Source organism: Lissotriton helveticus, chromosome 4_1, assembly GCF_964261635.1.
Source record: "Lissotriton helveticus chromosome 4_1, aLisHel1.1, whole genome shotgun sequence".
Classification (NCBI taxonomy): Eukaryota; Metazoa; Chordata; class Amphibia; order Caudata; family Salamandridae; genus Lissotriton; species Lissotriton helveticus.
Window position 1 is genome coordinate 2117148851 of NC_136063.1, and position 18475 is coordinate 2117167325.

At 44.8% G+C, this 18475-nt stretch overlaps 1 protein-coding gene across 10 annotated transcripts in view; it reads right to left on the minus strand.

The window, feature by feature from the left end:
- DCX (doublecortin) overlaps positions 1-18475 on the minus strand; it is a 358719-nt gene that overhangs the window by 120672 nt on the left and 219572 nt on the right. The window lies entirely within an intron of this gene.

Genomic DNA, 18475 nt, shown 5'->3' on the forward strand with positions numbered 1-18475 from the left:
TTATTTATAGGACAGAAAGATCTCACAAACGTACAGCGGCAAAGCCATGAGAAATGTTTATTTGGTTAAAGAACATTTTTTTTGTCTCTGATTACTTACTTCGGACCTCGGCACAGTTTAATCCATGGTGGCCCGTGGCAATCAGGTTATTCCCAGACAGCAGGACCATGTGGCCTCTTATTCCCGTTATGTGCTATCCGCGACAACCTCTGTGGCCTCTGTCTCCGAAGAGATCTATCGCCCAATAAGGCAAGCATGGTGCCACAACACCACAAAAATGACCTAGGCACGTGCCTCCCACTCCAGACTTATGCATCCGCAAGCCCCTGTGCACTGATAGGCACATCCACGGAAAGGAATCACCACACTATGCCTTTCTCTCCAAGGATCTGTATTACAGAGCCCCAGAGCGCTGCACTGCACTGCTACAGAAAGTGCCCTCTCGTCCCCATAACAGGTACAAGGTGAACCCTGACTGTACCAGAACATTCCCTCACCCCTGACAGACTGCCAACAGCTGCACTCCTACAGGCAGAACTGTGATGTACACTCTGATCCAGTGCTTTAAATGGGCCGCTACTCACAGGTAGTGAGTACTGACACTTCTTATTTTTATCACTCTGAGAACCAGTACTTATGAAGGGTAGGCGCAATGGCCTCTAGTGGTGGTAGCCTGTCTCTTTGACAGCCAACGCACTTTTATGGCCCTGAGCTGAGCCCCCGCTGAACTATTTCGCGTGGGCTCATTTGAATGATATCCGGGTGTTCACCCTCATGCTGTGTTGCAAGGAGTGGAGGCAGCCCAGTGATGGCACAATGAGGCAAGCCATGGGAGGTAAGGTGCTGAAAAGGGCTTTTGTCTGCTTATGTTTGTCTGTTTGCCTGCTTGTGTGTGTGTGTGTGTTTTTGTGTGAGAGAAAAACAAGAGAAATGTTACAAAATAAGGAGATGTTAAAATGATCAGTGTTTGACTTACGTTTTGTATAACGAATTAACCTGTTTTGTTTATAGAATCACATTTTTTGGGCAATGTTTTTTATTCCAAAGTGCAGCCGTGCGCTTGTCCCGATGGGCCGGCAGAACAACTTATAGTGCAGGGGGGGGGGGGAAGCACAACCGGCGGGGGGGCAGGTCAGAAGCACAGTGAGGGAGGGCGATGGAGAGGGAGCAAAGGTGGAGCAGGCACAGGAGAGAGAGGCAAGCACAAAATCACCGTTGCGGGCGGGGGCGAAAGCAGGAAGTCAGGCATCCTTGCCCGTGACATGGGCGGAGCCTGTGACGCAGCCGGAAGAGGCCGGTGTTTCTCGCTGATGCGGGGCTCCAGTGAAAAAAGGAGAGCTCCGTGGTATCGGTGGAAATCCAGAGAAGTCCCGGGTCCCAGGAGGGGGCCCGGGTGAAGTGGAGAGCGAGGTGTTTTGGCGTCGCATTGCCCAGCAGCCTGGTGAGTGGGGCGCGCCAGTGCACAGACACGTCTTGGGCATGGAAAGTGAAAGTGCCTTGACTCTCAAGGGGGACAGGAGATGCCCACGGCGCGCGCGTACACATTGCCAGTCCGGCCTGGAGCCTGCGCGTGCCCCAGTCCGGCCTAAAGCGTGCGTGTGCCCATCTCCTGTCCCCCTTTTGGCTTCTTGTAAGCAGAGCCAGCAGCAATAGGTCTCGCTGCGACAGGGCTTTCGCCCTGTATCGCAGGTGCGAGACCTAAAAAGGACGTGTTTTATAGCATCCTCTGGTGTCTGGGTTAACCTCCCAATCCGAGACTCCTGTGTCGAAGCAGAAGATGCTGGAACTGTTCAATCAATCGAAAGAAAAGAAAAAAGCGTCCACCATGTTGGGTGTGGGGAGAACGAATGAAAAAGGGGCAGATCTACGTCCCTGAACCCTGGGGAGCTCACCATGACGGAAAGTGGAAAAATACATCCACACTTTAACACAAATAAAGGAAAGATAATTAAAATAAATACATCTGCAGGTTATTAGATGAGGCATACATGGTATCTAACTAAATCGAGCACAGCTTCTGATTCCATTGCCACTTCAAAATGGCGGCCATTTAGACATAGATAAGATGAGAAGATAGTTTCCCTTCTGTACCCATGTTTGGTCTGTCTTTATTGAGACATAACGCTGATGTCTCGAGGGATACACCACAGCGTACTCGCTTGTATCACCAGATGCCATGAAACCAATACTCTGGTAGGAGACCATGACAGTTTTTAAAGTTACTTTTTCAGTAGGAAGAGGGGCAGAAACTAAATGTGGCCACATTTGAGACAAGACGCAGTAAATTCTTTATGTTGGGTTTTTCAGAGTTCAGAATGCAGACGTAGTGAATAATAGAGACAACAGATTTGAAGTTGTCTGAACTTCGGATACATCTTCTGACATAGGAAATTAATGGGATACCGGGATGGAAGTAAAACCGGCCTTAAAGTAGAGTCTTTAAGACCTTGTTTACATGCGAACCCTGACTATCTACACGTAATGACTTTGAAATGCAATAATGGAACATCTGACTGGCAAAACCTTATTTATGGTATATTTTCAGAAAGATACAACTTACTCAAAGCTACAGGTACTTTATTGTTCAAGAGGTCACAAGTAGTCATAATAGGGTATTATCACGATTGTGGGTGCTTGATACATAAGAAAGTCAGAATAACATGTTATAACACTGGGATGCATGTGTGAAAGTGAATATTAGAATGTAATAAATATAGAATATTAGTGCTTTTCACAGTCCACTGCAATGTAGATGATAATCAAAACCTTAAAAGAACAATATAATGTAAATAATACTGTATAACTCAGAATTGAATCCAACACTATCAATATGATCCACATACTGTGCATTGATTTCCACCATGACTTCACCAAAACTTAAAATTCTGCTAATAGAGGCATAAGAGTCACATAATTTTGATTCTATAAGCGATGTAAGAAAAGAATGCTTATGTCTATTTTTTTAGCCCTGAGGAAGTCGCAGTTAATTACCTTTGGCGACAAAACATATGCTGGCTAAATACCAGAACTTCAACTCTAAACTAAAGAATAAAAGTAAACCAAGAATTGATGTCATCGTGTCATTTATGTGAGTTATATGAATATCATTATATTTTGACATTAGTGTGTGCTGGGAGATTCAATCATTACAAATAGCAGAGGCACTTTCTAAAAGTGGTGTTTTCAAACACAGAATGTAAAAAGCATTCTCACTAAAAGATGCATCTTCATATTCTGAGGTCAGGCATTCTAAACTTTATCTTCCTATTTTATCCGAATGGGAAGTTATATTTATAAGATGTAAATTAACTCCTATTCTATCCTATGGGACAGATAGCCTTTCAATAGTGAAAGACAAAGTTGGCAGTATTTCGCTATCAGGACATGCCACACACATCATAACATGTCAACTTTCATAGACACTGCACCCTGCCCACAGGGGTACCTTGTGCCTACCTTAGGGGTGATTCACAGGTAAGAAAAGGGAAGGTTAGGGTCTGGCAAGTGGTGACATGGCAGTACCAAACCGCGTACAGACACTTCAGTGGCAGGTCTGAGTTACATTTACAGGCTGCTTATTTCTGTCACACCTGAATGGGCGTGGTCTGCCTTTGACAATATTGTCTCCACTTCCTGCCAGGTAGCTGCACCAGAGGCCAGAACTGGTTTTGGCTGGGCAAAGGGCTTCTCTGACACAGAGAACAAAGGACTTGGTATTATAAAAAGAGGGGCCCAAATCCCAGACTTTTAGAAAAATTCTGGTAATCAAGAAGATCCTTTGCCTAGGAGAAGAGCTGGAGATACTGAGGAGGAGTACTGTCCTTTACCTATTTGCTGTCTGGGGTTGGCATGCAGTGGCTATTTCTGCCAAGTAAAGGACAAGGACTTTCCTGTGTGCTGTGTCCCCTGCTTGAGGAAGATCTCCAAAGGCTTGAAATAGAGCTTGCCTCCTGTTTCTGAAGTCTCAGGGACTTCCTTACTGGGAGCTCTGACCTGCTAAGAGGTGCCTGTTGCTGTTTTGGACCTCTGCAGGTTGTTTGCTGCTGGGAGCTGGAAAGGTAACGCAACTTTGAGAAGAGCGACACATCCGTACCAGTTTACGACGCATCCCCGAAGAAACCGACGCAGCGCCTACCGCGGCTCAAGAAATCACCGGACGCCGCATCGAGTGCACGATCTACGAAGGCTGAGATCACTGAACCGATTGTGACGCAGGCTCTGTTGCGCGGCTGCAAGAACCAACGCTTCGTGGGACTGTGGCTGAAGAAACCAATGCAAGTGCTGTTGCTGCCGCTGCATCGAGAACCGACGCATTCCTGATCCACACGCATCACATCTGGGTGCAACGCCGGCAAGAACACGGAGGTTGCAGTAAGAAACCGACGAATCCCCTCCCCGCACAGTAAAAACTGATGCATCACCCCCCATGTGTTGATGTAAGGCACCAACGCATCACCTCCCCTGAAGTAAGGAATATACCCATCACCTTCTCTGGGCGTAAGCAACCGACGCATCACCTTCCCTGCGACAGTTTTTGTTTGTGTATGCATCGCATTCAAGGTACTTTGTGTGAAAAGTGTTGCATCTGCAATTTGCTTTGAACAGAACTATTTTTACCTTTTAAAAGTCATATCTTGATTACTGTATTGAGGATTTTTGTCATTTTGGGCTTATCTGGTGTAGATAAATATTACTTATTTTTTCACTGATCTGGTTTCCATTTGTAGTTTTTTCACTGAATTACTCTATCTGCTCACAAATGCTTTACACACTGCCTCTGAGATAAGCCTGTCTGCACGTGCCAAGCTACCATGGGGGTGAGCAGGGGCTATTTTAGAAGTGTATCCCACTTACCCTGACTAGGAAGAATGGTCCCTACTTAGACAACAGTGCAATCCATTGCCATCTAGAGACCCCCATTTCTAACATACACCAAGATTCCTAATCTCCCCATTCAAGAACGTCAAAAGACCCAACAATTACTCATTGATCAGAGTCATGGTCTGGTTTCATTGTATATGCAACTGTTCTGTTATGCATGTATCCATTTAGTGACTATTGATGGTTGGTATTGTTTTTATCGGATGTTCATGAAGTGTCTGAGCATGTAGTAGAATTTGGGTAGGATTTGGGGTTATGGTGTGCTGCAGGACTTAGGAAGTATTTCGTTTGAAACCAAGACTATATCGACTGGGAAGCCCTTTTAGGGTGCTAACTTCACAAGCAATTACAAAGCCAATGAATCCGAGTTTTTTTAATCAACTTGCTTCTTTAAGGATTGGCGACATAGTGTCTTTTGAGTGTGCAGTTGAGCAGATGGGTAAGCTGTGAATCTGAGAATGAATCAAAAGGTGGATGAGTAAGAGCACGAACCAATAATTCTATGTGTAACTGAGTACATGGAAGGATGAATCAGTGTATGGATGAGTAGATGTGTGGGGTGTAATAAAGTGATTTAGAAGATCCATACCAACGTACTAACATTGTTTAAACTTTTTGACAAGTGTAAAGTGAATGACACATAAGAAAACTCTAGTTATTACCATCATTTTAACATTTGTTTTTGGGCAGCTCCCAGGATACATGACATGCAAGAAATACAGAACAGATAAGGGTCCTATCCCAGGACCACAGAGTGACTAGGAAATAGAGACAGAAGTATGCAGCAAGACAGCACCCACTGCAAAGACCTGCTATAATAAGTAAAAGTGCAAAATGTGTTCAGATTAATACATTCATTGGATAGAACTGGAAGTTTGTAAATCCATTTGAATAAGATCATGTTGGTTGAGATATGCTAATAAATCTGAAGAGGAGGAAAAATATGAAGATGTATCATTTTTCCAAATATGCATTGTGGTAGGATCAAATAGACCATATTTAGACCATATTTATATCCTGCATTTCACAGCATTGATCTCATATCTGAAAAGAGCCAACAAATCTTCATAGTTGCGAAGTCTTGGTGGTTGCCATTCATAAAAATAACAATTACTAAAACTTTAAAGGATACGTTTTTGCCTTCTAAATGTTTGTATACGTTTTTATCAGAGGATATAATAAACATATATCTGATTTAGCATCTATCCTTGTGCTAATTGTATGTTCTATGCAAAATCTGTACTTTTACAAGGACGATTGATGGTAAGCAAGAACAGTGCAAGATCTTTTCGTGCTCCAGGCAAAACTGAACTTTGTTATTAAGAGCGCTCCCTGTGCAGATAAAAAGACTACTTTTAGGTCTTTCTGTCAGCAGCAGGTGGAATCCAACACTTACCTTGCATTATGGAAACGCCAGCCGTTATAGTGTCCTGCTGATTGCTATATATTTCAAATCTATGGTGAGAATTGCACATCCTTTCTGAGATAGTGTGTGAAATACTTCTAAGCCTCACTATTCAGATGCAAAGGGGCACGTAATGAGGAATTGAGTAGTTTGGTCTTACTAAGATTCCTCTTACTTCATGTTTTAGGTCTAGGGTGACTTATGCAATGCCCCTTTTCCGAGATATTGCAATTGTTTCCACTGGTACGTTTTTGGAATTAGCCAAACAGGTTCATGAAAATATTGTTTGAAAAGGACAAATTGGTGCAGAAGTTTAATTATTAATCAACTCTGAAAGCTAAGCTGATGATTCTTCTGCTTGTGGCTTCACACAGCATTTCTATTATCTGGTGAGAACAGCTCCTGCGGGTTCATAACAACTTATAAATGATGTACGCGGGATAAATCATTACACTACATTCTGTTAGGCTTTCTTACCAATGATATTCCTGGGCTAAGATTTTAGTCCACATGTTATACATTATGCAGATCCCTGGGCCCTCAGTGAACTATATATTGTCTGAGCGCCATACAATATGTGGTTGGTGCAAAGCAAACAAGATTGAGCACATTAAATTGGCTTTACACTATACAATTTATAGGAACATGGAGATTAAGTGATTTGCCTAAAATGACAATGTTATGTCAAGCTCCGAGGTCAGGATTCGAACCAAGGTCCAAGGCTGGAAGTTCTAGCCACCAGACCACATCTCCTCCCTCTTCAGGATCCTCCACAATGAAGTAGATTATGTGTAGATGGGGGCTTTAGTGTGGAGAATCGATGCTTAATATGTACAAATAAATACAAATAAGGGCCACTTTTTAAAGAAGCCCTCCTCTGGCGTTGCTGCATGTTGGAGATGACGAATGTCTACTGGTTCATTTTGGTTTCACGTCATGGCTCTTACCTCCACCACTCTACACTTCACAACTGTTTATCTCACTTTTGCAGGAATTTCCTGTTCTTCTCACTCTTCTTCCTTTGCCACTATTTCCCTGTTTTTCTTTTCCTCCTTCTTTTCCCCTTTTCAGCCCTTAACTTTCTTGATCTGGGTCAAAGTCTGGTGATGAAATGTAATGCGACCTCTAGCAGCAAAAATTAAGTATTGGGGTTAGAAAAGTTTTGTCTCAAGCTCTTTATTAGGGGAGGTTTTAATGCTGTTGGAAAGCATGAATAAATTGTCAGCCAGATATTGCAATTTGGAAATTGTGGCCATTTTTCAAAGGGTGAATAGAAAAAAACGTATATTTTATAGAAATGTTTTGAAAAATTAAGTAAACTCTTTTTTTTATTTTCAATGTAGCAAAGAGAGGTCCTTACAAATATAAAACAGCCAGTATAAATACCGATACATAAATACAATATCCGGAATTCATCATTAATCTAATAAAAATGGTAATCAGTGCATAGAGAATTAGTGATTTACAGGGAAAATAGCATAAAACATAGCATATTTTAGTTGCTACTAGTATAATAAATTGGCTTTTCTGATTCCCCATAGCTAAGTGCTTATAGTTTGCTTAACGCTAAAGACCCTAATGTGTATAAAAAGTTTCGAAGTTGTGTATATAAAATTCATAACTTGTAGTGGGGTATAGCATGATTATGTGCCAATTGCTTGGGTTGTTTATTTCCAATATCGCCATATTTTGGTGAGTTTGGCCGAGGAGGCTACCCTTTTAGCATAGAAGGTTTCCAGTTTAGGAACGCTCTGCATTTTTATAATCCATTGGGAGACATTCGGGACCACCTTGGATTTCTAGTTGGTTAGAATAAGTGCTCTTGCTACTAATGTTGCAATGAAAATGAATTGACGTTGACCTAGAGTTAGGTCTTCGCCTACCTCTGCTCTGCCAAAAAGGGCGGTTAAAAGACCGGGGGAAAGATTGATTGCCAATTTTTAACTAATTTCAGTTTTTTAATTTATTTTTATTTATAAGGTTTCGTTGCATCAATAAACAACAACATGCCATGGTACTACATTACACGTAAACGGCCCTCGGGCCTACAAAGCGCACTCTATGTATATCTTACATAGCCATCATGCCAACAACCTGAGTCGGACAGGCGGCGATAACGATTAAGACCCAGTCTTTTTACAACCTGACGCTCAACTTAGTGACCCTGGTGGCTCATCACAAGTGTGTGTGCCGTGCCTACCGCAATTCATGAGTACGTAACTAATATCAGCATTCCGGGGCATTGCATCACGCACTCCCCTAGTTCCCCCAGCACCCTTCTCCCACCCTGCTTCCCCCTCCCTATATCCCTGTATAATAAAACAAGTTTCAGCTACACTCTATGGGACGCTTACAGTCGCCGTATGGGAAACACCCGTACTCCGCTCGTAGTATCAATAGTTCCTGTCTCCACCTGTTCCCATGAGGCACAGGGTCAAGGCTGATTTGCATATGGCCATGTCTGAACTGGGGTGGTGTGGAGTGCAAAAAAACGATGGATTTAGGCCCAGATCTCTGTACTGGGGTGAATGTATGACATTGTTCTGCATTCTGTCCATCAACTGTTGTTTTTGCATTATGCCCGTAACACACATATCCTCGAATAGGGTAGCTAAATGCGGAAGCAGCAGGTCTATGAAAGTTTTATAGAAGGTAACCGTTAGGCCGTCCATCCCCGGGGCGCTACTGGCTCTCATCCCTGCCAGGGCATCTGAGATCTCATCCATCTCAATAGGGTCCATTAGGAGCTCCCTGTGCGTGTTTGGGAAAAATGGTTATCTAAGGTGCTCCAGATAGTCGAGTATTTGCTCGTCAACCCCATCTAAACGGGAAGTGTACAGGTCTGAGTAGAATTGTTTAAAGCGATCCGCGATTTCCGCCTCATCCGTCAGGAGCGCCTCAGTTGCTGATCTAATCTTTGAGATCTGCGTCTTATCACGCCTCGTCTTCATCATCCGAGCCTATACCGAACCCGGCTTGTCTCCTTCGCCATAGGATCGGGCCGTTGCGTACTTGCCCATATGTTTCACTTCGCTGTCTGCAGCGTCATGATACTCCTCTATCAGTGTTTTGATCTACGCTTCCAATTCCACACCCCCCCCCAGCGACCTGTTGTTGCTCCAGGTCTTTCAGCTTTTGTTCTAGGTCCCATAACCTCTTCCGTATGGCCCTGAGCACGCCCGAGTGTTTAGACATCGCAATGCCTCTAATATATACTATAAATGTTTCCCATATTGTCTGAAAGTTATCCACTGAGTCAATATTGGTAGCGAAAAAAGTTTCTATGCCCTCTGCTAGTTCCTCCTTAAAAAGCAGGACCAGCAGGGAGTAAGGGGGAAAACGCCACGTAAACAGTGGCAAAGTCTTCTTTGGCGTGGCTAGTACCAACAGCAGCGGAGAATGGTCCAAGAGTGTGTGCGGCAATATTATGCATTAGCGGACCTGGTCAAGTAATCAAGAGGAGGCCAGCCGATAATCTATACGCGTGTGTATATTGTGGTATGCTGAGTAATGTGTAAAGCTACCCTTATCGCTATTGCGTATCCGCCACACATCGCGCAGGTCCATACAGACCATTACGCTGTCCAACATTCTCGCAGCCGCTACTGGTTATCTAGAAGGGCCTGCCGATCTGTCTAAATCTGGATCACGTACCAAATTTAAGTCCCCACCCAACAAGAGCTGTGCATTCCTATATGGTTTAGTTACAGTAGCTAACGTCACAAAAAACTCAGCACTGTCGTAGTTGAGGCCATACACATTAACTATGATCAAGTCTAAGCCCCGACCTTGGCAATTAGATATTACATAACGACCTTCTGCTTCTGCATGCAGCTGCGTGATAGTAAATGGTGTTCTGGGATTAATCCAGGTCAGTACCCCCCCTAGCATGCGAGGTGAACCCTGCCGAATTGATGCTCCCCAGCAGTCCCCTACTGCGCAGCATGGGACTCAGTTGCGGCAGGTGCGTCTCCTGCAGCAGCACAATATCCACGTTTTGTCTATTTAAGTATCTAAGCACTTTCCGGAGTTTCCGGTGATTATTAAGCCCTCTAACATTCCAGGACACAGCCCGCATACAATCTATCGGGCCACAGGTGTTGTGTGTATTATGTGACGTCATCACTGAAGTCTGCCTTCATCGTGTAATCTGTCTCGCTGTGTTCTCGTGTACAGTGTACCATAGGCATAAACAGAAACCAACCCCCCCCGACAACCCTTATTCAAAAACAGCTTCCCCTTCTTCCCCACCCGCCTCCCACAGCAGACCTTCCCTAACTTGCCCGCATGTCAGCCCAAAATGCACCCCCCCACAACTCCCTCCCATGTTCCCTCCCAAATTGCAACAGCAGTGCGAGGCACTCGTGGGCGGAGGTAGCCCCTTGTGCCAAACTCCATCACTCAACAACATTCACTCTATCTAGCCCTGACTCACGTGCGTCATCGGCAACAGTTTACAGTATTTACCATTAAACATATTCCGCCTGTGGGTTTTGTCCCCCCTCCAGACTCCGTTCTCATTGTCAATTTCCCACCCTCGTGGTTTGGCGCTCGGCCTGCCGGCCCCCACACGACAGTGTCGCCTCTTGTGATACTTGACCAATCTTGCTTCCGACGCAGTCCAATAAACACTGTTTCCCGGTTCCTGTCATAATAAACCTATATTACCCTCCAGGCCTCCCAGACTCGCAATATCCATTGAAGGCGACTAGGCGATACCTCATACCTTAAACCTCATCCCCCCGCCCTCACACCCCTTTACTGTCATCTTACGTCCCTTGAGGCCATCGTCTTCTGCATCAGTCCTGTTCGTCCAGCGTGCCACCTGCTGCTTCATCCAGTAGCTGTCTCTCCAGGCTCTTCCGCTGGTCCTTAGACCAGTTTTTGATTGCCTGCTGTAGGGCCTTGGGGTCAGTAAAGATGTGAGACCGACCTTGTCTATTGACCCTTAGTTTCGTCAGATACAGCCTACGGGCCTCCTGAACTCGTGTGGTGAAGTCCGGGTACAGCGACAGCTCAGAGCCCTCATATCTCAAGACTTTCTTCTCCCTGGCCAAACGGAGCGCTGCATCCCGGTCATGATAGTTAAGTAGTTTCGCGATGATCGTCCGTGGAGGGGCGCCCACTGGGGGTCTGGGGCCCAGAGAGCGGTGCGTCCTCTCCACCACAAACATCGCGGAGAAGACACCCTATCCCAGTAGTGACACCAACAGCCGCTCCACGAACTGCTCCATGTTTCCCAGCAGGCCTGTGATTCGCAAGTTGCACCGTCGTGAACGCACCTCTAAGTGCTCGGTATTGTCCTGTAAGACGCGAAGGACCTTTCCAAGTTGTTTGTGGTCCGAGTCTATGGTAGTGTGTGCTTCTTCAACTTCAGTGAGTCGCCTTTGTAATTGTAATTGTAGGCGTTCTTATATAGCGCAAACTGCCAACCTACGGGTATCCTGGCGCTTTCGACATATCAACTCTTTCCGCATGCTTGTCAAGGCGGTCGGCCATTCTGTCCATTCTCTATGTGAGGGCATCCATTTTTGTGCCCAGTGAGGTGATGCCACTGTTCAGGAATTTTTCCATCGACTTGCGGATACTGCGTATATCCGAGTCTGAGTCGTCGCTCACTGGGGGCGGCAACCTTGTGTCCTCACTCGTGGTGGCGTTGTGAGACATTAATCGATTCTGGTCGAAGGAGAGCTTGGTTTGCGTTTTATCCCCACTACCCATAGTGCCGGTAATGCAACGTCTCCAACAGCAGGGTGGGGACTCTTGTCGTCTTGCACACCTCTGTTCTTGTGGCAGTTGTGCGCTAGCAGGGGCGTACAGGTGTGTGTCTCTGCCACTACCACACTTGTGCACCACAATAGCAAACCGTCCGTCTGTAGATCCTTCCCTGCAACGGGTCCACGTGTGGCTGACCCAAATCCAGCTCCGCCCCGTTGTTCACCCCCCCGTAGGCACCTTTTCACACTGGGTCTATGGCGTGCCAGTTTGGTGGATGTTCAGTGTCCAGCCGCTTGAGGATAAACCAATGGCATCCACAGTCATCACCACACCCCTCTCAGTGATGGGAGCCTCCTGTCCTTATTGCCATTAATCCCCGCGGCGAATGTGGGAATGCTTAGAGGGGGCAGACTAACCTCCCACGTCTTATGACCGCATGTGGGGAAGCCTCCGTTCAGTACTTGTCCCTCGCTCTGGCCTCGTTCACCGCTCCTTATTCCGCCTAACTGCACATGCCGCCAACCTGAACACTCAATCAGCCTGAACTCCAGACTTGCACGCTCTTCAGCGGAGCTGGGATACCGCTTCTATGAGTCAGGTGGTGGGCTCGCTCTGCTACAGGGCCGCCGCCGCTCATGCGGCACTCGCCCAGTTTCACAAAAATCCCCTGTGGCCGCTGGCTGACACCTCCGAGTACTCTTCGAGCACCTGTGCAACTCTCTCCGAGTCAGATCACTTCACAGGCTCGTTGCACTTCGTAGTACTGCCCAAAGCTATTCAGTGTTCTCCGTGGGCGCGCACCCAGCTGAGGCACAACTCACTCCTCACTTTCACCCAAGTCCTCGGTGCCTGCGTTCTCCGCTGCTCGCCGGCACCCCTCTGGGCCTCCACTGCCAGCCACCCGGTGCACCCCAGCACACCCGGATGTAAATCGTCATGCTCTTTCTCTTAGCGCCACGATCTTCCGCAACGTGCACCGCAAAACTCGGGTGCCTGCCATACGTCGAGTGACATTGTGCGGCCGCCACTCGTACTCAAGTCCAGGGATTGGCGACCTGCCAGCCTCTCCGCTGTTCCACGCCGTAACTACAGCAGAATGCGTCGGAATTCCGATCCGGACAGATCAATAATACCCGCTGTCCTTCCGATAGCTCAGACGTCATTGTGGGAAGTTAAGGAGCGTAAATACTGCCGGATAGCTGAAGGATTGTCAGATAACGCAGCGGAGCCCCGGGCTCGAGTGGCCATCTCGGTCGTGAGCTAGCTCCGCCCCCATTTTTTACTAATTTCTAAAAAGACTTCTTGCCAAAAATGTATTAAGTGTCTACATGTGAACCCTACATGGAGCCAATCCCCAGTTTCAAACCCACATCTAAAGCATCTAGGATCGACAGTAGGAAACATTTTATGGAGTCTATCAGGAGTATAGTAGATCATCCATCTACTAAACCATGCCATTCTTCTTAAATTTGCAGCCCGTACTGTCTTGCAGCTCATTTTGTTGTAATTCAGCCATTGCTGGAGATTAAAGCTACAGCAAGTAGCCAAGCCTAACTTCTCAAGATGATCTAAAATCACCTGTTTATTCTCCACAGATTTAAATAATCTATCCAGCGCCAAGAAACCGTAGGTGAACGTGCGCTATACAAATCCCATTTATCATATCATATCATATCATATACCAATTGCCTATACCCTTAATTTTGGATACAAAGTGTGCTTTCCCAAGGAGTGTGTCTTCATTGCCTTCTGTGACGGCTAAACCCAATAAAAACTGCTTAATCTGTGCATAGTTGAACATCAGGAGGCTATTTATATTGCTCCTCCAGTTTAAAATTTCATGCCAAGATAAGAACTTCTCGTTTTTACAGAAGTCTTGTAATATATGAAACCCCAGCGTTGTCCACTGGTCGCAGTTCTGGCGAGACCACTGAAGCCCCAAGGTGATGCATTATTCAAGTTTCATCTGGGGATGAAGCCATGGAATTTCGTATATTTCCCAAATTTAAAAATTAGGTAAACTCATTAAAATGTTTTTCTCATTGTATATTTGGCTTTTGCCAGTGAAAAGTCATATTGTACTCAAGCATACATTATGCATGATTCACAAACCTGTAATGCCTGTTTGCAGTGCATAATTTGAGCCACTGGTTTCCGCTGCTCGCCACCCACACTTAATTCTCAACACTGGCACTAATGACACACCACCACATGGTGGCGCTTTAACATTTTAAATTAAGTAAAAATGACAATTTATACTATTTCACATAATTCTTCTAACTTTGGGGGCCAGGAACAGTCTGAATTGGCACACTTGTAGGAATGGTATGTTTAATAGTTGTGTTGGTACTTTTATTGGCAGCTCTGGTACGGGCAAAGGTGGTAGAGGCTGCAGTGTTTTCCTGTGAGGGGCCCTGGAACTTACTTTTTTACTAATAAAGCACTGCCTGTTTGTGGGACAAAAATGTGCATACTGTACGCACAAGTAGATATTTATGTACATCTGATGACTATGTGCACATCAGCAGTAGCAGAACAATACAGACATACTAGATTTATGTTTCCACCCAAGTGCTTGTCATTTTGCTGACAGTCAAATACACATAAAGTTCGGCAAGTATAAGAACGTGCATCAATTGTCCAGTTGTCCAATACCTGATTATGTGGGAACTGGCGCCATGCACAGTGTAAGGGCCTGATTACGAGTTTGGCTGTGCGGGACCGGCCCGCTCCCGCACCCACACCGCCAAGGCCACCAGATTAGAAGTTTGCTCCTGGTCTGGTAGGCGGTTCTCTGATGTTCCCACATCGGTGCATATGAAATAGACACCGCAGTGAGAACATCAAACTCACTACATGCACGGCATAAACTGCTGCAGTCCATGCCGTGCAGATACTGGGGTGCATGCACACAGTCGGGCACAGCATCTGTCTGCCTACCTGCATGCATCCCCAGGCACAGCATCAACGCCCCCTCTGTTTCCTCTCCGCCATGGTTTTTACGGGTGTGGAACGGCCATGAAAATGGCAGAGGAGAGGAAACTTATAATATGCTTAGCGGGACTGCAGCAGTCCCACCAAGCATATTGAGGCCTCAAGCCTACAACGCCACCACCACGGATCTCCGATCCTTGTGGCTGTCCCAGGACAGCCCAACCGCCCTAAATGTAATAGGATGGTCTAAGGACTGCTGCCGCGCACCCAGAATATCTGTTGGTACATGAACCGCCCAACTAGTAATTATACCCAAAATACTTGCAACATAGGTAAAAGTAAAATAAGAAATAGTAACAGAATGTAAAATTTTTTCTAACCCTCTGAATCCATAAAGTATGTATTGAGAGTGCTAGGCACAGAAACAGTTAATGAAATTAATCGAATTCATCAATATTCTTATATTTATTGGAACATGTAGGTGAACAAATATTCTGGATCAGAGTTACTTCTGCATGTTTGGAATTCACGTGCATGCCTAGTAGACACCTGCATCCCCGCAAATACCTTTACAGAACGTCCGTGTTGCAGAAAATCCGCATTTTTAAATGTAGGATATTTGTGAAATTTCACAAATAGTATTGTTTCTTTTTTCTACACCTAGAAATAATTTTTTCACTTAAACATCCTGTGAACATAAACCTAAAAATAAGAATGCATGGGGGTTCTCTTGATTTTTATTGCTTTTCACTAATACTGTGAACTCCTACCTGCACTGTCGGAAGCACCTCTCTCATGTGGAGAAAAATTAGACATGTAAAAGAGACGCTTTAGCCTGAAAAACTAGTTCTGAAAATTGCTTGTCAGTCGTGCCCGCGTACGTAGATCTTACTAATGTATGGAAAAAGCTTTGAGATCTGGGCCCATGACTTTGATACATATTATTCACACCTGTTCATCTACCTACAAAGCGACCAGCACACACAGCTGGCCAGTAAACTCTAGGCCATGAGCATTGGGCACCTACAGATTGTAACAGGCTTGGATTTATATTACTAGCAGAAAGGGGAGTGATAGCACAGTGTGTGTGGGCGAGACGTGTGCTCAGAGCTGGTAAAAGTGGATACACTGGCATAACCAATGTTAAATAAGACAATTAGTGTGTTGTGCTAACAAGTCAATTGCATGAGTGCTAACTGCAAACCGTTGTTAATTTGTGGATGCTACATCCCCGCGCCTAATCACACACTGGACCATGGACAGCTTCATCTCATAGCTAATGTGGGGTTTAAGTTAGGAACATTCCGAGTATAATCAAAGTTACTGTTCACGCAGAAGCTTAACTTATTAACAAACGTTCAAGAAAATCTTGCCTACCTTGAAATAACTGCACTGTCTCTCTCTCTCCATACCAGAATCAACATCAAGGTCTCTTACGGGTAAAAGGGATTCCATTAGAGGAAATCAGGATACTTTGCTTCTAGAATCACTGTCTGATAACATCTGTGCTACCAGAAATACATCTTTAACCAGGCTGTAAATCCACAAGATTTCTAACTGGTACACAAACCAACAGGCCTTATCTGAATACAGACTAAGACTAAGGAATGACCTCCCTGTGTAGCTTAAACTTACATTGTTCCTTATTCAGTTTAGGAAAGGTTTTTAAACCCCATCTCTTTGCAATGCTCCTACTGTCCTTCTTTCATTCTAGTCCATTTCCTTCCCATTCTAGCCTCTTCTTCTCCTTTGTTTACATTTTGTACTTTCTACCTACCAATGGTTTTCAGTTCACACTTTAAATGCACCAGGGTATCTTTTATCCTTAAATGCTGTCTATGTGCCATGTTGCTATGTACAATGAAGGGTTGCCTATAAGGACAATATTCATGTTTTTAGAAATAAACGTATTATATTAAAAATAAAATATATACTAAGTGAGGTGGAGGAATGGGTAATCTGGGGGTTTGCTCTGCAATATTGTTTTTCTATTGAAATAGCAAGGTGAAACTTTCAGGATGTAGCAAAGATGTATAAGATCGCATCCTGGAGTAGAACTCCTACCCCACACACGTACATATATATGTCTTGCATTACTCATTTGAGGTCTTGTTTTAAGGCTGTTGTTTGAGAATAGAAGAAAATATAAATATTTTCCAGTGAAAAGTATCTACCCAGACACCTGAAGCAGCTCTCCAATTACCTTGAATTGTCCTAGTCAGCTATAAATTACAACACCAAAAGCTACGTTCATTTATGACTATGTATCCCAACAAGTGTCCCATCACTACAGTTCCTGGCCAAAAGCACTGTCTCAAGAAACAACCGCAGTCCTTAGCATGCATTACTAACATCCTAACAGACATCTGGTCTTTCCTAATGTCATCTATGCCACGCTAGAACACTATAACATTGTTAACACCCCCAAACAGGCCTTCCGTCTTGGCAGTGGTACTCCTGATGTGCCACCCCTCAATGGACACATTCACATTGACAGAGCCCATAGGCAATCTCATCCCATTTGTCCTACAAGAAGGTGGAGCACAATAATGCCATTCAGATCCCACTGACCCCCATCTACAGGGTCGAAATCTGTTCCCTTCTGTACCTCCTCTTCTACAATTGCAGGTAAGCTGCTAAGAACTGGTCAGAGATAGTCAATACTATTATCATGCATGCATCATGTTACCAATCTGTAGATTTCGTCAACCAACTACATATTCTAAAATGAGATCAACCTGCATTGGGGTGCATCCCACTTTACCTTCTTCCTACTAAATAATAACCAGGGTAACATTGCACCGAGCGCACCTGTGCTAAGGGATTCCAACCTGAGTTCAATCTCTTTAAGGAAGATAACCTGCAGATAAGGACCCCATGTGATTGTACGTGCCTCCCTCTTCTTAATGAAAACAGTGCTTACTGGTGAGGCTGAATGATCTCAGACATGGGTCTGAGATACAAAGTACATCAATCTTGCTGATCTATCAAGTCATGGTTTAGCTCTCTTGTCTTAAGCTGCGCTCCAGCTGAAGACCATATACAACATCTTTGAGCTAAGGTCACTTTTCTCAAGGCCCGACTGATTCACCCAAAATATCAACCCAGAAAATCATTTGATAATAAATATCAAGCACTCTACATTTGAACCCCTACTTCACCACCCATTACCCAGAAGAAAAATGTGAGCACCCACTGAGTTTTTCGATGAAATGTAGAAAAACTTCCAATTTGCCATGTTGAGGTCTAAATCCATTAATCACTGTCCCTCTCCAGGAAATCCTTGGACAGCTTTAATCCCATGATGACATGATCCGTACTACTGTTAACCTTAGATTTTCCAGATACTCCAGCAATCCTTTCCCATCAATACCACCTGGCCCTCTACTATATACATCTGGTGATCTCTTCTCTAACCCATTGTGAGCTTCTTGTTTACCTCAAGATATCAAGCCCTAACATACAAAAAACTCTCAAGTTCCAGATGATCTAAACCGCGTTTTCTGTATAGTGTGTCTCCCTTTTCTACCAAAGGTC